Below are 20184 nucleotides of genomic sequence, written 5' to 3' on the forward strand. Positions count from 1 at the left end.
TGGTAGGCGGGAGATAGTTTCATATTCTTGGAGCGGCCCCAGAGAAGGCCTGATTGTAGGTTTTCTTTTTCCAGAAACAAGCTGGTTTGAGCAGGAGGTCTCTGGCAGACTGGGAGTTTCTGGCTCCACCGGATAGTACGAGTTTCTGGGCAAGGAAGGCAGAGGAGTTAGAGTATAGAGCCTTGTAAGTAATGCAGGCCATCTTACGTTGGATTCCGGCCTCGAGAGGGAGCCAATTCAGGGCTTTCAGTTGTGGAGAGATGTGGTTGAATTTCCTTGAACCGGTTAGGAGTCTGGCGGCAGTGTTGAGGCAGGCTTTCAGTGGGGCCAGAGAGTTTTTAGGCAGACCTGCAAGAGTAGAGCAACCGTATTCAAGTCTAGAGATGACTAGTGCCTGGGTTGCCATCTTTAGGTCGGGAGGGTCGAAGAAGGGTTTCAAGCTTCTTAGGTAATTCAGATGAAATCTGGCAGCTTTAGCCATCGAATTGATGTGGCCACGCATGTTCAAACTGCCATCTAGAGTTATTCCCAGGGATTTTGCAGAGACCACAATGGCAGGAGAGCAGTTTAGCGCTGTGATGGCCTTGATCTATTTTGGATGTCTGGATTGGTTTTGGGTGGGGAGATGAGAAGAAACTCTTTTTTTTGCATTAAGTTTGAGCTGGTTAGAGGTGAGCCAGTGGACAGTCAGTTTCAAGGCCTCATTCAGGGCGAGAATGTCCTTAGGAGAAGAGATTTTTATGTAAATCTGTGTGTCGTCAGCGTACATGTGGTAGGCGATATTGGCGGTGCGTAGCACCTCTGCGAGAGGTTCCAGGTAATGACTGAAAAGAGTGGGGACAGCGTTGAGCCTTGAGGGACTCCCACCGTGATCGGGGAGGGGCGGACAGGTTGCCATTAGTTAGGATTCTCTGTGAGCGATTCTGGAGGAAGAACCTAAACCATTCGAGAACGGTGCCCTCCAGACCCATCCTCAGTTTGAGGCGTTCAAGGAGTGTTTCGTGGTTGACCGTATCGAAGGCCGAGGATAGATCTAGGAGGATAAGGAGACAGGTACAGCCTTGGTCCAGAGCTTGAAGGGCATCATCCACAATGTGGAGAAGGGTAGTTTCGGTGCTGTGTCCAGGTCTGTCTCTTCCAAACACAGGTGCTACTGGGGAAACAGCAGCAAGTGAAGATGAGTCCCTGGCCCAGACTCTGGTGGAGGATGAGCTCTCTGGTGTGGATCTGGCTCTGTCCCCTTCGGATGATGACGATCAACCAGGCACTTCCGGTGTGAGTCATCAGGCAGCCCCACCATCAGAAACACCTGCACCCCCTGCAGCCACGTCAACACCATCTGGCCACAGACCTAACACCCCCGCCAACATAGACAGACCTAGGAGGCCAAGTTCAAACAGCACAGGGGCCCCGGCCACCCAGGATGCTACAAACAATGACACCAGTAGCAACACCCAAGGGGGCCCGGGTCAACTGTGCCTGCCACCACAGGTACAGCCCGTGTGTCTAGGGGTGGTGGAGTGGTGCTAGGCAGATTTCACAGTCTGCAGAGGGGCCTGGACTGCCTGATGACCCCCAACAGGTACGCATTGATGCGTACCTGTCTGGGTTCATCAGGATAGCACAGGAGGATTCAGTCAGGTAGTGGGGATCCTCAAGGACATGCAACAGGAGCAAGCTGCCCATCATGCACGCATGGAGGCCAAGTGGGACAAACTTACTGCGGTGCATAAGGATATATTGACCTGTCTCTGCCAGATCAGCACAAATACATCCACAACTCCCTGTGTGCCTACAACATCTCTTGCAACAACATCTGCAAATGCCAAATGGAGGGAGGATGAATCTGGTGGAGAGTCTGATCCAACGTCGGCACCTGCTCCTGAGGATCCTCCCCAGAAGAAGAGGAGGGGTCGTCCGAAGAAGGACAAGTGAGCCACAGATGTCCCTGCACATCCCCCAGGAACCCAGAACCTGTTTTGGATATTGGTCTTTGTGTGCATAGCGTTCACTTTGTTGCACATGACACAAGTCCCCAACATGACATGGAGGGTCCATGTTGTACTAATGTAGAAGATGAATGTGGACTTCACTCTGGACATTTCATCTACCAATACTTCAAACACATCTGTGAACTTTGGATTCTAAACCTCATGTACAGCACTATCTCCACACATGTATGTAAGTAAAATCACTATTACACTATACTTGCCTATGTTGTGATTTAAACTTGGTATGTGTCATGGAGATGATGAAATGCTGAAGCACACAGTGCATGTCGACTACTACAGCAATGTCATTACCATTATGTGACTCATGTTGATGTGACACCTATGAGGGAGACACACCAATAGGGCACCACAACACATACTCACCATGGACATGTGACACATTGCCTACAAAGATGGTTGCCAGATATACAGTGGAATGCACAGACACCACACCTTTCCACAGTCACTGCCAACAAGCCCCCGGGTGAGGTAACCAAATGTCAGTCAGATGTGTGAAGACAGACAACACACATTACTAAGTGAAGCACAGGTTCATTACAAATCAGAAACAAGTTTATTACACAGCAGTATGAAGGTGAATTAATCCACATGACAGTGGGCACCAAGTGTCGCAAATGGCGCTTTAATGGAGGATTCTGGTTGTCGGTGTCAGATTTGCCCCAGCAACTGGCAAAGTACCTTGGGAAGGACAGAAATGAGATACAGTCAGAAGCACACCAGAACAGGATAGAAATGCAATAAACATGTCACTAGGAAACTGCACACTAACAAATTAGCATGGCAACACCATTGTGGACTATAGACCATCTGAGAGGACACATCACTGCACGCTTCTAGTCAAGTACCATACGGACAAACTCAAACAGCAACTGAGCTGCACAAACACATCACAGGCTCACTCAGGACATTGACATGACAACCCTGTGAACTCACCTTCAGCTGAAGACGTTGATGAGCTGTGTGCAGACGTCTCCCTCATCATCATCACTGGCCTCGTGGCCCAGGCCAGGACCTCCACAGGTGGTGGATGTTGGTCATTGTCGTCCTGGATGAGAGGCACCTCCTTCTGTACTACCATGTTGTGGAGCATGCAGCACACAATGATGATTTTACCCACCTTTGCAGGCTCATATGGGAGGGCCCCTCCGGTCTTGTCCAGGCAGCGAAAGCGGCTTTTCAGGAGACCAAAAGTACGCTCGATTACTCGCCTGGTGCTGCCAGGTGTCTGATTGTAGTGCTTCTCGGATGCTGTCACAGGGTTTCCTCAAGGGTTTCCGCAACCATGGCATGTTGGGGTATCCAGAGTCACCTACATACAAAGAATTACACATTAGTTGAGTTTTGTAAGGGGGTGGGAGACAACATTGCAAAACACACTTAATGGTAAACAGTACACGCCAACAAGCCAGGCACGCTGGTTTGGCATTTGTGACATCATCAACAGTATGCGACTCCTCCTCAAGATTTAGGAATCGTGGGCCGAACCAGGGAAACGTACACACACATGTGTAATCACCAGGTCCTCAGACATACTAAAAGAGCATTGATTGAGTGGTAAGGTTTGTGGTTGCGGTATGTCTGTTCCTGTGCCCGTGATGGTATCAGGGCCACATGTGTGCCATCGATTGAGCCTATCGCGTGTGGCATCCTCCCCAGTCCATAGAAGTCATTCTTGATCTTTGCGAGTTCACCAGGTGTAGGAAACTTGATGTAGGAGTCCAGGTGAGTCAACATCCCCTCCAAGACATCTCGTAGCACAGGGCTGAACATAGTTTGTGACATACTACCAACACCAGCCATAGTGTGTTGGAAGGTACTAGAAGAAGGTATTAGAGAAGTGCAGGGCTGCTATCACCATTACCTTTGGTGTCAGTTCTGTGGTGTATGTGTGGCCAGGTAGCAGATTTGGTGCCAACTGCTCCGCCAACTCATCGATCATGCTCCTGGTGAAGCGGTACCGTCAGATGCCGTTGCGTTCCTCCATGGTCTCGAGGTCAGGGAACGGTCTATGGACTGCTGGGGCCCTGCAGTACAGAGATGAGTAAAGTAACATTATACATTCAGCTACCTATGTGGCATTCACCTAGCAAAAAATCACATTATACATCATAGCTATTCAGAATTAACTAAGGTGTGTGTGATTGGTTATGGACACATATGTCACCTTCATGCCCATCATCTCACATATCATTGACACATGTGTGCATGAGTTCCTTGTGGTACAATGGCAAATCATTGGGCTGTGGCACAGTACCCATAGACTTCGGTCACGTGAAAAACACACAACACGGTGACAAGTGAGGACTGCTGTTCCACAGTCATCACAACTCCATGTCAGGGAGATAGCCATGGTCCCTGTATTGCCACATGTGCACTGAATGACAGACATGTTGTATCATGGACATCGCACAATCAATCATGAGTCCCACAGTTTGTGGCCCCTGTGGTCCCTGCAGGCCATACATGGACATCCCAGAGACACGCACAGCATGAGTGTGGCTGCACAAGGCACTTGGTGGACCCTGTTTCACATTGGGCACATGAAACCACAAACATCAGAGACACAACATGCACACAGACTGTGTATGTACATCATGATTGTGGCCATGGGTCTGGCTGAGACATACAGGACATGCAACCCTGTACTCATGGTGCATGTGACAGGTCATACACATCTCCAAACTGATACTGTGTCCATGACCTATAAGCCAACACTTGGACATTCCATTTGTGAGGTACACCACACCAAATCCAATCTGACCCCATGAACCCCTGCCCAGCCTGGGAGTTGCTTTACCTAAGTGCCATTCTACATTAGCAATGTTGCCCCCCATACACACACAGGTGATGCAGCCCTACATGCCAAGGGATGCAGTGTGGGACATGCTGTGGTGTGGAAGGTGTGGCCATGGCACTGACATCTGTGTGTAAACCGTCTGCAAGTCACACCAATGTGTTCCGACACGGCTGTCTTGTATGCAGACGGGCCGTACATACATGGACCAAGTAGTGCTCACACCTTGTCCATTGACTGCACGATGCGTATACATTACAGTGACCCACATCGGATCACATTGATGTCAATGGGCAATGCGTGCGCACGGCTCGGTTCATGCATGTTGGACGCGTATGCAATGCGACCCGACGCGGGGGACTTGTAAGCAGACACGTCGTACAGACATGGACCGAGCTGTGCACATGCATAGCTGTTATATATTTGAGATTACTCTGTTTCTCCTTGGTTCTCTCGTGCTTGCAAGCGCGAGAGATCTTTACAGTTATTCTAGAATCTTGTCCTTCAGTCGTGAGGATTCCTCGAATGTCACATTGGACGTTGGCTTCCCTCACGACTGGACGGCTCTGGTAGTGGGTGTTTTACCTTGAACTTAAAACCAGAAATAAACAAAGATTGAACCTACGCAAGTCTCTGTGATTATCACTTAACATATTTGGCAACGATCGGGATTTCTCGCACCCACCGCCAGTCAAGATTCTCCAGAACTCGACCACTGTTCGTCTTCCACCTCTTCAACTGAACCTGCCTCCAGTCCGACTTCTGTCACAGGTCGTATACTTTTGGACACTCTCTCCCCGTCCATCACCTGGCTCCCGGCGTGGATTTCTCTCATTTCTGGCATTTCCCCGGCGCTGCTTGTTTCTGCCAGTTGCTGTCTCACGCTCAGTCACGCGCGCAACGTTCTAACTTCCTGCTCGCGCTGCTTCACGCGCGCTACGCCTTAATTGCCAGACAAGCCCACCGCCTCTAGAAAATTACGTCGTCCCATCACCTTGACGACGACGCTGGCGGCCATTTTTTCAGCGACCTTATAAACAAGCCTTCGTCTAGCATTCCGTGCAGCGGTAAGCACGTTTTGCTGCTCTCAATTTCATTTTCAACTACAGCGATAGGCACGCTTCATTGCCTACCATGTTTATTTGACTTCATCATTTCACCAAAGTCATTTATTAATCACAGCGATAGGCACGCTTTACTGCCTACCATGTTCATTGACATTTCATTGTTATTACAAGTCTTCAAGTAACTACAGCGATAGACACGCTTTACTGCCTACCATGTTCATTTGATATTTCATTGTTATTACAAGTCTTCAAGTAACCTCAGCGATAGGCACGCTTTACTGCCTACCATCTTTATTTTACCTTGTTATTTTTCACTTAGAGTCATTCCTTTACCATAGTGATAGACATTCTTCATTTTCCATCTCAAACATTTCACCATGGCTTCTTCTCAACAATTTCAAACACCAGCTCCTTTTCTGCAAACTCCTGGAAAACCTACTCTTGCTTGGCGCAACTGGCTCAAAGGTTTTGAGAACTATTTGGTAGCCATCGATGCTACCAAATATGATCCTCCTCGCAAGGTTGCCATTCTTTATGGTTGTTTGGGAGTTGCTGCTCAACAAGTTTTTGAAAACTTACCCCATAGTTCTTCTCCTGCTGGTGAGTCTGGTGATAACTGGGATGTTTACCAAGAAGCCATTGCTCGACTCAATAAACAATATGACGATGAGCCCAGTATTGTATTAGAACGTCATAATTTTTTCAAACGTAAACAGAGCATTGATGAGAGCGTAGAAGACTATATCGCTCAACTCAGAATCCTAGCTTCTACTTGCGACTTTGGTGCTAGCACAGATACCTCTATCAGAGATCAATTTATCTTTGCTTGTTTTTCAAAAAAAATCCAGGAACGTTTATTAAGTTGCAAAAACCCTTCTTTAACTGAAACAATTGATATCGCCAAGGGGATTGAACGTGCAACTTATTCCTCTAAGATTCTACAAGAAAGCATATCTCAACCTTCTGTTCATTTGGTCGAACAAGCTTCTCCTTTCACTTCCATTGACCTTGTTAACAATTCTTCAAGACAACTACATAGGAAACCTCTCATTTGCTACAGATGCGGATCTAGGAATCATCTTGGCAATTCTCCCACGTGTCCTGCTTCTGGCAAAAAATGCTCCTCCTGCAAGAAAATTGGTCATTTTCCTTCTGTTTGCAGGGGTCGCAAAAGATTCACTAGAGTCAATAATATTGAGTTTCAAGAAAATGTAGAGTCTTGTTCCACCAGACTTAATGATGTTATGTTGTCAATTGAATGTGATTCTCTTGAATTTACTAAAATTAAGAGTCCCTTGTGTGAATTGTCGATTGGTACAATTACAATCCAGGTCAAAGCGGATTCCGGTTCTCCCATCACCATTTTATCTGACCTTACGTTTTATGCTAGTTGGAGTAAAGTTGTTCTTTCCAAGTCAGATCTCAATCTCAAGGCATTTGGCGAAAAGGACATCGATATGTTGGGTTTCTTTTATTCTAACATTGCTTGTCTAGGCAGATACACTTTCACCAAAGTTTATGTTGCCCTCAAGGGCAGGGATGTCGTAGGTTGGTTTGATTTAGCCAGAATGGGTTTGATCCTCAAGCCTGGTTCTGATCAACCCATTGCCTTAGGCGACATTCCTCATGACTATTATACTAGTCATGATTCTGGGAACTTCGATATTTCAGATCTTTCCTTTCCCATAGTCAAAATAGACACCTTGCTGAGTTCTTTCCCAAACTTATTTGAAAATAAGGTTGGTACAGTGCTTGGTTTTAAGCATGAAATTCGACTTAAACCCAATGCTCAGCCGGTTGTTCACAAAGTTCGTCCTTTTCCCTTTTGCGCTAGAGATGAACTCAAAAGTGTCCTGAAAAATCTCTGCAACGAAGGAATCATTGCTCCTTGCGACTCATCCGAATGGGTTTCCCCCATTGTCTTAGTTCACAAGAAAACTGGAGAGGTGAGATTGTGTGCCGATTTACGCTCACTAAATAACAATATCATTGTGGATTGCCACCCCCTTCCCAAAATTCACGACCTTTTGGCTAATTTAGGTGGGGCTAAATTCTTCTCCCTCCTCGACCTCAGATCTGCTTATCACCAGATTCCCTTGTCCCTCAGATCTCAAGAGCTAACAACGTTTATCACTCCCTGTGGTGCTTTCAAGTACCTCAGGCTTCCTTTTGGCTTGGCCTCGGCAGCCAGCATTTTCCAAAAACTAATGGACAACCTGTTTCAAGACATCCCTGGTGTGCAAGCGTATCAAGATGACATCTTGGTCTACGCTAACAACTCTTTTCAACATAATCACACTCTCAACACCGTTCTGCAAGTCTTGGAAAAAGCCGGCATGACTGTTAGACACGACAAGTGTAAATTTGGTGTCCAAGAGTTAGATTACTTGGGCCACTCCCTTTCTCCTAATGGCATTAAACCCAAGTTCTCTTTAATTAAAGCCATTCGAGATGCTAAATCTCCCAAGGATCGTGACGCACTTCGCTCCTTCCTGGGCTTATCTGAATATTACGCCAGGTTCGTTCATGGTTACGCACAGATTGTTGAACCTTTAAGAACGCTCGTAAGAAAAGGTGTAAAATTCGTTTGGTCTCAAGACTTGCAAAAAGTTTTTGACCAAGTCAAGCAGATCATCGAAGATTCACCTGCTTTGAATCCTTTTTGTGACCGCTCTATGTGTTTTCTCACTGTAGATGCCAGTATTACCGGTTTGGGTGCCGTCCTAGGACAGTGGGTTGAGAGCAAAGAACACACGGTTGCCTTCGCATCCAGAACACTTCTTCCTGCTGAAACCAGGTACAGCACAATTGAAAGAGAAGCCCTGGCTTGCGTTTGGGCAATTCAAAAGTTCAAATCTTACATTTGGGGTCGCGAGTTCGAGATTTACACACACCACAAGCCCCTTATGCACATGCTTTCTGACAGTACTTCCAATAGGGCTTCCGCCAGACTTGTTCGTCTCCTTTCCAAGCTTCACAAATTTCATTTTGTCATCAAACACATTCCCGGGGGTAAGAATTTCAGGGCTGATTGCCTCTCTAGAATGTCTTTAACTGATGATTCAATTGTTAATGATGATATTGAATGTGTTGTTGCCACCATCGATGCAGTTGCTGAATGTCAACCCATTTCTGAAGCACAATGGAATATAGCTTATGCAAATGACGTTGTTCTTTCCAAAGTTAAGGATTTCATTGTCAACAAATGGCCTGAACGTAGAACCTTACCCACTGAACTAAAAGGTTTTGCAAACGTTTCAGAAGAACTTTCTTTGGTCAATGATATGGTCATGCGCAATGATCTATTTGTTCCTCCTCAGTCTGTTCGTGATCATATCATTCGTTCTGCCCATCAGGGTCACCTGGGTATTGTTAAAACCTGTCAACGCATCAAACAATTTTATTGGTGGCCTTCCATGGACTCTCACATCAGGAAGATGATTGACAATTGCACTCAGTGCATTCTTTCTGATAAGCATTAGAAAACTCTTTCCACACCTTTATGTCCTGTTCCCCTACCGGCTGGTCCGTGGGACAAAGTAGCCTTGGACTTTTCTGGTCCATATGACGTGTTACCCTCTGAGCATAAGTTTCTCATCCTTCTTGTTGATTATTACTCTAAATGGCTCTATTATTCTTTTTGCAATTCTGCCTCCACTGACAACACCATTAAATTCCTACAGTCTGTTTTTGATATTGAAGGTTTTCCCAAGTCCATCGTTACTGAAAATGGAACTCATTTTGTCTCTCAAAAAATGTGCTCTTTTCTCAGCTGTCACGATATTTCTCACTACAAAGTTGCCATGTACTCACCGTCCTCAATGGTCTAGTTGAAAGGTGTAATCGCATTATTAAGGAGGGTGTTCAAACTGCCATTTCTTCTAGGCTTGACCCCCTTTCTTTCGTTCATGACAAAGTGTGGGCCTACAATACCTCCCCACATTCTACTACTGGGGTCTCACCCTTTAACTTACTTCGAAAAAGAAGAGTTCATTCTGTTCTCAATCCTAGTTGGTTGCATAAGGATTCTGATTTGTCTGATTCTTCTTTTTCTGTTCAAGATCATGTGAGTGCTAAACAATTGTCTATGAAATCACGTTTTGATGAAGGTAAACATTCTGTTGATCAACCTTTGTTAAAAGGAGATATGGTTCTTATTAAAAATCCCAAAAGAGTTTCCAAAGGAAGGTCTAAATTTTCCTCTCCAAATTTGGTCACACAAGTTAGTAAAACCTCAGCCCTTCTTGATGACAGTGGATGGTGGAACAAGCGAGCTCTTGTTAAGATTTCTCCACTTCAAGCCGATGTCATCAAGAAACATGCCATTTCAGATTCTGAGCATTGTGATTGGTTTGATTTCTTTTACGCTCAACCACCCTCTTCCAATCCAGTTGCTCAAACCCCTTCCAATCCAATTGCCGGAACCTCCACGTCCTCTGAGACCACTGTTCCCGCTCTTTCCCCTTTTCCTCCAGTTTCCCTTCCTTCCACCTATGTTTTGCCACAGTCCTCTGTCCCTGCAGAGTTACCCTTACCACACGAATCGATTTCACAGGAAAAAGAAGAGTTCATTCTGTTCTCAATCCTAGTTGGTTGCATAAGGATTCTGATTTGTCTGATTCTTCTTTTTCTGTTCAAGATCATGTAAGTGCTAAACAATTGTCTATGAAATCACGTTTTGATGAAGGTAAACATTCTGTTGATCAACCTTTGTTAAAAGGAGATATGGTTCTTATTAAAAATCCCAAAAGAGTTTCCAAAGGGAGGTCTAAATTTTCCTCTCCAAATTTGGTCACACAAGTTAGTAAAACCTCAGCCCTTCTTGATGACAGTGGATGGTGGAACAAGCGAGCTCTTGTTAAGATTTCTCCACTTCAAGCCGATGTCATCAAGAAACATGCCATTTCAGATTCTGAGCATTGTGATTGGTTTGATTTCTTTTACGCTCAACCACCCTCTTCCAATCCAGTTGCTCAAACCCCTTCCAATCCAATTGCCGGAACCTCCACGTCCTCTGAGACCACTGTTCCCGCTCTTTCCCCTTTTCCTCCAGTTTCCCTTCCTTCCACCTCTGTTTTGCCACAGTCCTCTGTCCCTGCAGAGTTACCCTTACCACACAAATCGATTTCACAGGAAACTTCTGAAGTGGCAACAAAAAGGGCTTTTCGTTTAAAGCAGTTATCCTGCAGATTGAGAGACTATGTTTTAGAATAATTTTGCATAAATTTGCTTTACTCGTGTTTGTTTTTGCTATTGCTCATGTTGCTTTTGTATGTTTTCTTTGTTTCCCTTCTTAGTGGGGAAGATGTTATATATTTGAGATTACTCTGTTTCTCCTTGGTTCTCTCGTGCTTGCAAGCACGAGAGATCTTTACAGTTATTCTAGAATCTTGTCCTTCAGTCGTGAGGATTCCTCGAACGTCACATTGGACGTTGGCTTCCCTCACGACTGGACGGCTCTGGTAGTGGGTGTTTTACCTTGAACTTAAAACCAGAAATAAACAAAGATTGAACCTACGCAAGTCTCTGTGATTATCACTTAACAATAGCCCAAAGAACCGTATCCGGATGGATGCGTCTTGTTAAAAAAAAGCGTAGAATAGTCAGTTTACCGAGCCGCGCGCACTCATTGGCAATGGGCAGTCCTGGAGATGGACGCGAAGTCCAAAAATGTTCGAGTCGTGCGCTGGAAATTCAGTTGGATGCGTACAACAATGTTGCAGTCCTAGGGTGCCCTGAAGTTGTGTGACTTGAACGATGTGGAAGACGTGTAGGAGTATTACATTTCCATGGATTGGACAGATTCATAGAATGCAACTGTGTCTGGCCTAACAGTGAGGGGTAATGTCAAAGAATCTGCCTCTGCAGCACTGATTTAAGGCTGGCAGGCCCCCAGGGAGCTCACTTGCCTGCACTACATGCTACAGGACCACTTTCCCAAATCCACTGCTGCTGCTGTCTATGCTTCCTCTGGATCCTGCAATGGCACGTACTCTGGAGAGGGCCCCAGCATTCACTGAGGAGGAGAACCAGGCCCTGCTGGATGGGTTCCTCCTAGAGTACAGCAAACTGTATGGGAAACCAGGGGAGCGGGTGAGTGTGCAGTCCACTGCCTATCATTTTCTGCGAGTTGTCTGACTAAAAGTAATAGAAGTGTGCACAGCAGTGTGAGGCATATGCACTGAGTACTTTCAGCTACCTATGTATGTGGGTACATGTGATGAACAGGTGCCCTGTTGCAGTAGTGCTAGCCTTAAATTCCTAGCCAGTGATCCCATTTCAGATCTACAGCACAAATGCAGATTTATATGGGTGCACTACCTGTGTAGGTCTTTTAGCTTTGTGGTGACTACATGTATTCCCAACTGTATGCAGCACACTTATGTGCCATGTGTGGTAATGTCCTATTCATTTTGTCACAATGCTCAACTTTAGCTGCAGTTTGTGTCCACACATTTTACATTGGATGTACACACTGATGGGGTGTTATCACACATTGGCCCAGTGCTATTCCAAAGCTTGACTCGTGTAGCCCACACTCTGGTGTTGTTCACACATGTGATGCTAGTTACTTTGTGTGTCATGAATCAAAATCACTGTTGAGGGTATTTGTCAGGCACTACACACTGTTAGCATGATGTTGTGGTGAAATGTATTTGGCTGACATGCCTGTGGTTGATGTTTGATGGATGTGTGTCGCATCATCCTCCCTATGGGTGGGGTGTCAATATTGTCTGCCACACTGACCCCTATGGGTGGGTGAGACAGTATTGATAGGTAACATGCCCCTATGGGTGGGGTGGCATCAGTGATAGGTAACATGCTCCTATGGGTGGGGTGGCCTCAGTGATCGGTACATGCTCCTATGGGTGGGGTGGCATCAGTGATAGAGCACATGACATATATGGGTGGGGTGCCATCAGTGATAGGCAACATGACACATATGGGTGCGGTGGCATCAGTGATAGGTAACATGCCCCTATGGGTGGGGTGGCATCAGTGATAGAGCACATGACACATATGGGTGGGGTGGCATCAGTGATAGGTAACAAGCCCCTATGGGGGGTGGCATCAGTGATAGGTAACATGACACATATGGGTGGGGTGGCATTAGTGATAGAGCACATGACACATATAGGTGGGGTGGCATCAGTGATAGGCAACATGACACATATGGGTGCGGTGGCATCAGTGATAGGTAACATGTCCCTATGGGTGCGGTGGCATCAGTGATAGAGCACATGACACATATGGGGGGGTGACATCAGTGATAGGTAACAAGCCCCTATGGGGGGTGGCATCAGTGATAGGTAACATGACACATATGGGTGGGGTGGCATCAGCGATAGAGCACATGACACATATAGGTGGGGTGGCATCAGTGATAGGCAACATGACATATATCGGTGGGGTGGCATCAGTGACAGGTAGCAAACCCCTATGAGTGGGGTGGCATGAGTGATAGGTAACATGCCCCTACAGGTGGAGTGGTATCAGTGATAGAGCACATGACACATATGGGTGGGGTGCCATCAGTGATAGGTAACATGGCCCTATGGGTGGGGTGGCATCAGTGATAGGTAACATTGCCCTATGGGTGGGGTGGCATCAGTGATAGAGCACATGACACATATGGGTGGAGTGCCATCAGTGATAGGTAACATGGTCCTATGTGTGGGATGGCATCAGTGTTAGGTAACATGGCCCTATGGGTGGGGTGGAATCAGTGATAGGTAACACGCCCCTATGGGTGGGGTGGCATCAGTGATAGGTAACATGGCACTATGGGTGGGGTGGCATCAGTGATAGAGCACATGACACATATGGGTGGGGTGGCATCAGTGATAGGTTTCATGGCCCTATGGGTGGGGTGGCATCAGTGAAAGGTAACATGCCCCTATGGTTGGGGTGGCATCAGTGATAGGTAACATGACACATCTGGGTGGGGTGGCATCAGTGATAGAGCACATGGCACATATGGGTGGGGTGCCATCAGTGATAGGTAACTTGGCTCTATGGGTGGGGCGGCATCAGTGATAGGTAACATGGCCCTATGGGTGGTGTGGCATCAGTGATAGGTAACATGCCCCTATGGGTGGGGTGGCATAAGTGCTAGGTAACATGGCCCTATGGGTGGGGTGGCATCAATGATAGGTAACATGCCCCTTTGGGTGGGGTGGCATCAGTGATAGAGCATATGACACATATGGGTGGGGTGCCATTAGTAATAGGTAACATGGCCCTATGGGCGGGGTGGCATCAGTGATAGGTAACATGCTCCTATGGGTGGGGTGGCATCAGTGATAGGCAACATGATACATATGGGTGGGGTGGCAGTAGTGATGGCCATGGGTTCACTGAGGAAGCGTGGTACTGGTGGACAGGCTGTGGACCCCCTGGGTTTGTTTGTAGGGTGGGTGTCGGACTTACCGTCCGCGCCGTCTGTGTCTGTTCCTGATCTGGTCGTATATGTACAGGACTGGTATGACCTGCGCGATTGGATTCATGCTTCGTCTCGATCCGTTGCTAGGTGCTCTGTTTCGAATCCGTGAAAGGGGTTAATGGCGCGAATCAGTGTTTATATGCAGCTCTTCCGGGTGCTGAGACGTGCTGTAGGTGGCGGCCCATCCGGAATGTAGGAACTGCGCATCGTACTTTACCGGCCGGAAGTAGCTGTGTTTATGGTGCCGTGCGGCGCAAATTAAGTGATTCCGAGTCAGGCTCGGACAGATATTGTGGACGGAATCGGAGCATGCATGTCGGTCGGGAACTTGGCACTTGTCCGCATTGTACTTCCTCGCCCGGACGGTCCCGCTCCTGGTACGGTTTGGTTGTAAGGTAAGGCTACTGACTGACTCTAAATTTAGTTCCTTAATAACTCTGCTCTTGTTTCATGAATCTCCACACGTTTGCAGACCTGTTGTAACAATTACATTGTCATTAGATGGAAAGTGTTGTGCCAATTGCTCAACGGGGTGCAAAAATAAAAAGGGGGCCCCCAAAAAATGCTTGAAATGCAATTCATTTTACATAGACTTTTGTATTTCAGATAGCTTGAAAACAGGCCATTGGATTTAAGTGAAATTCGGCAGAATTCAATATTCTTTTTGTGGTTGCATCTAAAAGTGTAAGTATTTTTGAGTTATTAGCATGTTAAATGTAGTGATATCTGTTTGTGTGGTTTTTGAGTTATTTTCAAGGTACTACTGTGGTACATAGCAATGACAAGCCGTTATCTGATTAAACATTGACTGTCTTTACAAAAATAGAAGGCAGCCATGTTGTTTTAGGCCACTTTCCCGTTTTTCGAGCATAGGGCCTTTTTACTTCAGTAATACCTCAAATTTACCTCATTACTTTAAAAGAATTACTAAAAAAATGTACATTTGGTAAAAAGCATGGTACATGCAAGGTATTACTGCTGTAGTGCGGAAATTGGTAAAATAAATATATAGACAAATATACAAAAGTTTTGAATACCTATTACGACTTTAAGAAAATGATAATAGGTTGGGAACAACCATAAAACCTACTACTTAACTATGTTTAAGGCCCATAGCCACAACAATCCAAAAGTCAACTAAAAGGATTCAAATTTGTGATGGCAGACATTAGCCAATCATACACTGGCTTGTCATTGCTATGTACCAATGTATACCAGTAACTTTCCTCAATATACAGTGGCACAATATATGACTAGGGACAAATTTGGGATTCTATTGTGTTACCTTTGCATTATGCATATTGTCGCAAAGGCGGCACAATACTTGATAACATTTAAAAAAATATGCAAAGCCACCATAAGTCGCACTGATTTGCTTGATACATGTGCAGAAGCGCAATGCAGCAGAAGTCGCTGCCTTGCATTACTCTGCACATCATAATCTACAGTCCTCCAAACTTTCAACTGCATCCATTCTCCACTACACTATATGGTAATACACTATACACCAGTCAAAACTTTAGGTTATTCCACTGTATGCCACTTAGCTGTATGCAACTCCACTGTTGGCAACTGCGCTGTACACTGTTCCACCCTATGTCAATCCACTGTATGCTATTTCACTATATGCCACTCCACTCTATGACACTCCATTCTATGCTATTTCACTATATGGTACTCCGATATATGCATGTCCACTGTCCGCCACTCCACGGTACGCCATTCCGCTCTACACCATTCCATTCTACCCTACTCCATTCTACGCTATTCCCTTGGACAACACTCCACTCTGTGACCCTCCACTGTGTCCTATTCCACTTCACCCCTTTCCATGGTACGCCATTGCAGTATTTGTCACTCTAATGTATGCAACTCCACTGTATGCATTACACTGGATGCAATCCAGTCTACTCCAATCTACTGTACCCTACTCCAATGCCTGCTACTCAACATATGCTATTCCACTATATGCCAGTCCACTGTACACCACATCACTTTACACAATTCTACTATATGCCACTCCACTGTACACCACTCTAATTTAGATCAAACCCCTCTATGATACCTCATTCTACTCCATTCTATTGGACACCACTCCTATGTATGCCCTTCCACTATATAGTATATCAGTTTACCACACTGCACTGTACTCCACTCCATGCCAAGCCACTGTACCCTACTCCACTGTATGATAATCTAGTGAATTTCAAATGTTTGTGTGGTTTAAATATGATTTGTCTGAAAAGAATAACTAAAGATTTTATTACTATAACTTATATGTAGTTTTTGTCTTTTTATGGAATGTGTTTGTGTGTGTGTAAACTACATTTATGAGCTTCACACAGCATGTCAAATGACCAGTATTTGGGTGCCATTCTGAGTTTCTATTATTGCATCTGGATGAATGCAGCTAAGCCACGCAGACCCTCCCTCTCACTCTTCTCAGGGCATGTCAGATACACACCAAAATTACTTGTGCTCACCATCTGGTGGTGGGCACAGAGAAGCAGGCTTATCATCAGAGGCAATATGTAAAGCATCTGCTCAACACACACAGTAACAATGATTTTACCACAGAAAAGGCTTCATACAGAATTATAGAAAAAATAGCTTTGTATATTGTAAACCACAAAAGACCAGAATTACATGTATCCAATAAATATTTATTAATGCAGGTTTGTTAGGGTAAATCACATTAATCACAGTGAAAACATATGGGACAATGCCTCTGCGTGCCTATTACACTTTATACTTTTCTATGAGCCCTGTTGAAAAGATTGGCTTCAGGTATAAAACGTATGGCGCTGGAGCATCTTTGCATATGGCCATGTCTGAACTGGGGTGGCAGAGTGGGCTAAAGAACGGTAAGGGAATAAACCCAGATCTGTTGACTGGTTGTGAGTGTTTGATTGGTTTAGATGCTCCGTCCATCACCACCCCCTTTTGTACCGGTGTGTTCTCCATAAATTGGCACGGTATGCTCAGACTTGAGTCCCTTGCTCACTTTGACACTGGATTCAAGCAAGCCTGGCTGAAGATGGCTGTAATGCCAGAAACCGGTCCTAGGAAGCTTGTTTCTGGTCCAGGGAAGGCATGGCTTGGCAGTTCGGGCTGCACTGTTCCCATGAGGCACAGGGTCAGACTGATTTGCATATGGCCATGTATGAACTGGGGTGGCAGAGTGGGCTAAAGAACGGTGATGGATTAAATCCAGATCTGTTGACTGGGTGTGAGTGGTTGATTGGTTCAGATAATCCGTCCTTCACCGCCCCCTTTTGTACCACTTTGTTCGCCATAAGTTGGCAGGGTATGCTCAGACGTGAGTCCCTTGCTCACTTTGCCACTGGATTCAAGCAAGACTGGTTGAAGACGGCTGTAATGCCAGAAACCGGTCCTTGGAAGCTTGTTTCCAGTCCAGGGAAGGCTTGCCTTGGCAGTTCGAGCTGGACTGTTCCCATGAGGCACAGGGTCAGGCTTATTTGCATATGGCCATGTCTGAACTGGGGAGGCAGAATGGGCTAAAGAACGGTGATGGATTAAACCCAGATCTGTTGACTGGGTGTGAGTGTTTGAATGGTTCAGATGCTCCGTCCATCACCACCCCCTTTTGTACCGCTTTGTTTGCCATAAGTTGGCAGGGTATGCTCAGATGTGAATCCCTTGCTCACTTTGCCACTGGTTTCAAGCAAGCCTGACTGAAGACAGCTGTAATGCCAGAAACCGGTCTTAAGAACCTTGTTTCCGGTCCAGGGAAGGCATGGCTTGGCAGTTCGGGCTGGACTGTTCCCATGAGGCACAGGGTCAGACTTATTTGCATATGGCCATGTCTGAACTGGGTTGGCAGAGTGGGCTAAAGAACGGTGATGGATTAAACCCAGATCTGTTGACTGGGTGTGAGTGTTTGATTAGTTCAGATGCTCCGTCCATCACTACCCTCTTTTGTACCGCTTTGTTCGCCATAATTTGGCAGGGTATGCTCAGACGTGAGTCCCTTGCTCACTTTGCCACTGGATTCAAGCAAGCCTGGCTGAAGATGGCTGTAATGTCAGAAACTGGTCCTCGGAAGCTTGTTTCCGGTCCAGGGAAGGCATGGCTTGGTAGTTCGGGCTGGACTGTTCCCATGAGGCGCAGGGTAAGACTTATTTGCATATGGCCATGTCTGAACTGGGGTGGCAGAGTGGGCTAAAGAAAGGTGATGGATTAAATACAGATCTGTTGACTGGGTGTGAGTGTTTGATTGGTTCATATGCTCCATCCATCACCACCCCCTTTTGTACTGCTTTGTTCACCATATGTTGGCAGGATATGCTCAGACGTGAGTCCCTTGCTCACTTTGCCACTGGATTCAAGCAAGTCTGGCTGAAGACGGCTGTAATGCCAGAAACCGGTCCTAGGAAGCTTGTTTCCAGTCCAGGGAAGGCATGGCTTGGCAGTTCGGGCTGGAATGTTCCCATGAGGCACAGGGTCAGACTTATTTGCATATGGCCATGTCTGAACTGGGGTGACTGAGTGGGCTAAAGAACGGTGATGGATTAAACCCAGATCTGTTGACTGGGTGTGACTGTTTGATTGGTTCAGATGCTCCGTCCATCACCACCCCCTTTTGTACCGCTTTGTTCTCCATAAGTTGGCAGGGTATTCTCAGACTTGAGTCCCTTGCTCACTTTGCCACTGAATTCAAGCAACCTGGCTGAACACGGCTGTAATGCCAGAAACCGGTCCTAGGAAGCTTGTTTCCGGTCCAGGGAAGGCGTGGCTTGGCAGTTCTGGCTGTACTGTTCCTATGAGGCACAGGGTCAGACTGATTTGCAAATAGGCCATGTCTGAACAGGGGTGGCAGCGTGGGCTAAAGAACAGTGATGGATTAAACCCAGATCTGTTGACTGGGTGTGAGTGTTTGATTGGTTCAGATGCTCAGTCCATCACCACTCCCTTTTGTACCACTTTCTAAAAGTGGCATTTCTAAAATAGTAATGTGAAATCCAACTACAACAGTAAGTAGGATTTATCACTTCTATACTAAACATACATGGCAACACCAGTTCTTTCTGATCAGGAATTACCACTGATATGTGTATATCGGAATTCCCAATGTTAGTTTATGAGAGGAGTAGGCCTCACAGCAGTAAAAAAACTAAATAGGGTGTTTGTCAGTACTAGGGCATATCAAACACAAAGGTACATGTCCTACCTCTTACTTACATAGGACCCTGCCCATAGGGATGCCTAAGGCCTCCCTTAGGGGGCCTCAGGGTATTTTAGGGCTTAGCAAGTAGTTTTAAATGCCAAGATGTATTGACAGTAAACTGTGTGCACAGGCCCTGCAGTGGCCGGCTTGAGACAGGTTCGAAAGGCTACTTCTGTGGGTGGCACAAGCAGTGCTGTAGGCCCACTAATAGCATTTAATTTACAGTCCCTGGGTATAGATGATACCACATTACAAGAATCTTACAAGTAAATCAAATATGCCAAACAGGTACAAACCAATCATACCATATTTAGGGGAGACGGTACAATTACCCAGAGCTCTAAAGCCAACAAAAAGAAAGAAAATAAAGGAGGACCCCGCACAGGTTAATAGGGGACTGGGGGGAATTGAATGCAACAACGGACTCTGGCGTCCCCTCAACAAAGAAACACACAAGTTGAGTATTTTACCCAAGAACTAGCATGCCGGTATTTCGGCGGGAAAGGTAAAGTTACAAGATTTTGAAAATGATCTCTAAAAACATACTTGAATAGGGAGGCAAGATCTCTGGATTAACTTATCTATATCCCTGCAGTTACCAAGTCTTAAGTAATTGGCATATCTAAAAGTATATATTTAATCCAAACATAAGCATCGTATTCCACAAGAAAGAATGAAAA

The sequence above is a fragment of the Lissotriton vulgaris genome, chromosome 7, assembly GCF_964263255.1.
Source record: "Lissotriton vulgaris chromosome 7, aLisVul1.2, whole genome shotgun sequence".
NCBI lineage: Eukaryota > Metazoa > Chordata > Amphibia > Caudata > Salamandridae > Lissotriton > Lissotriton vulgaris.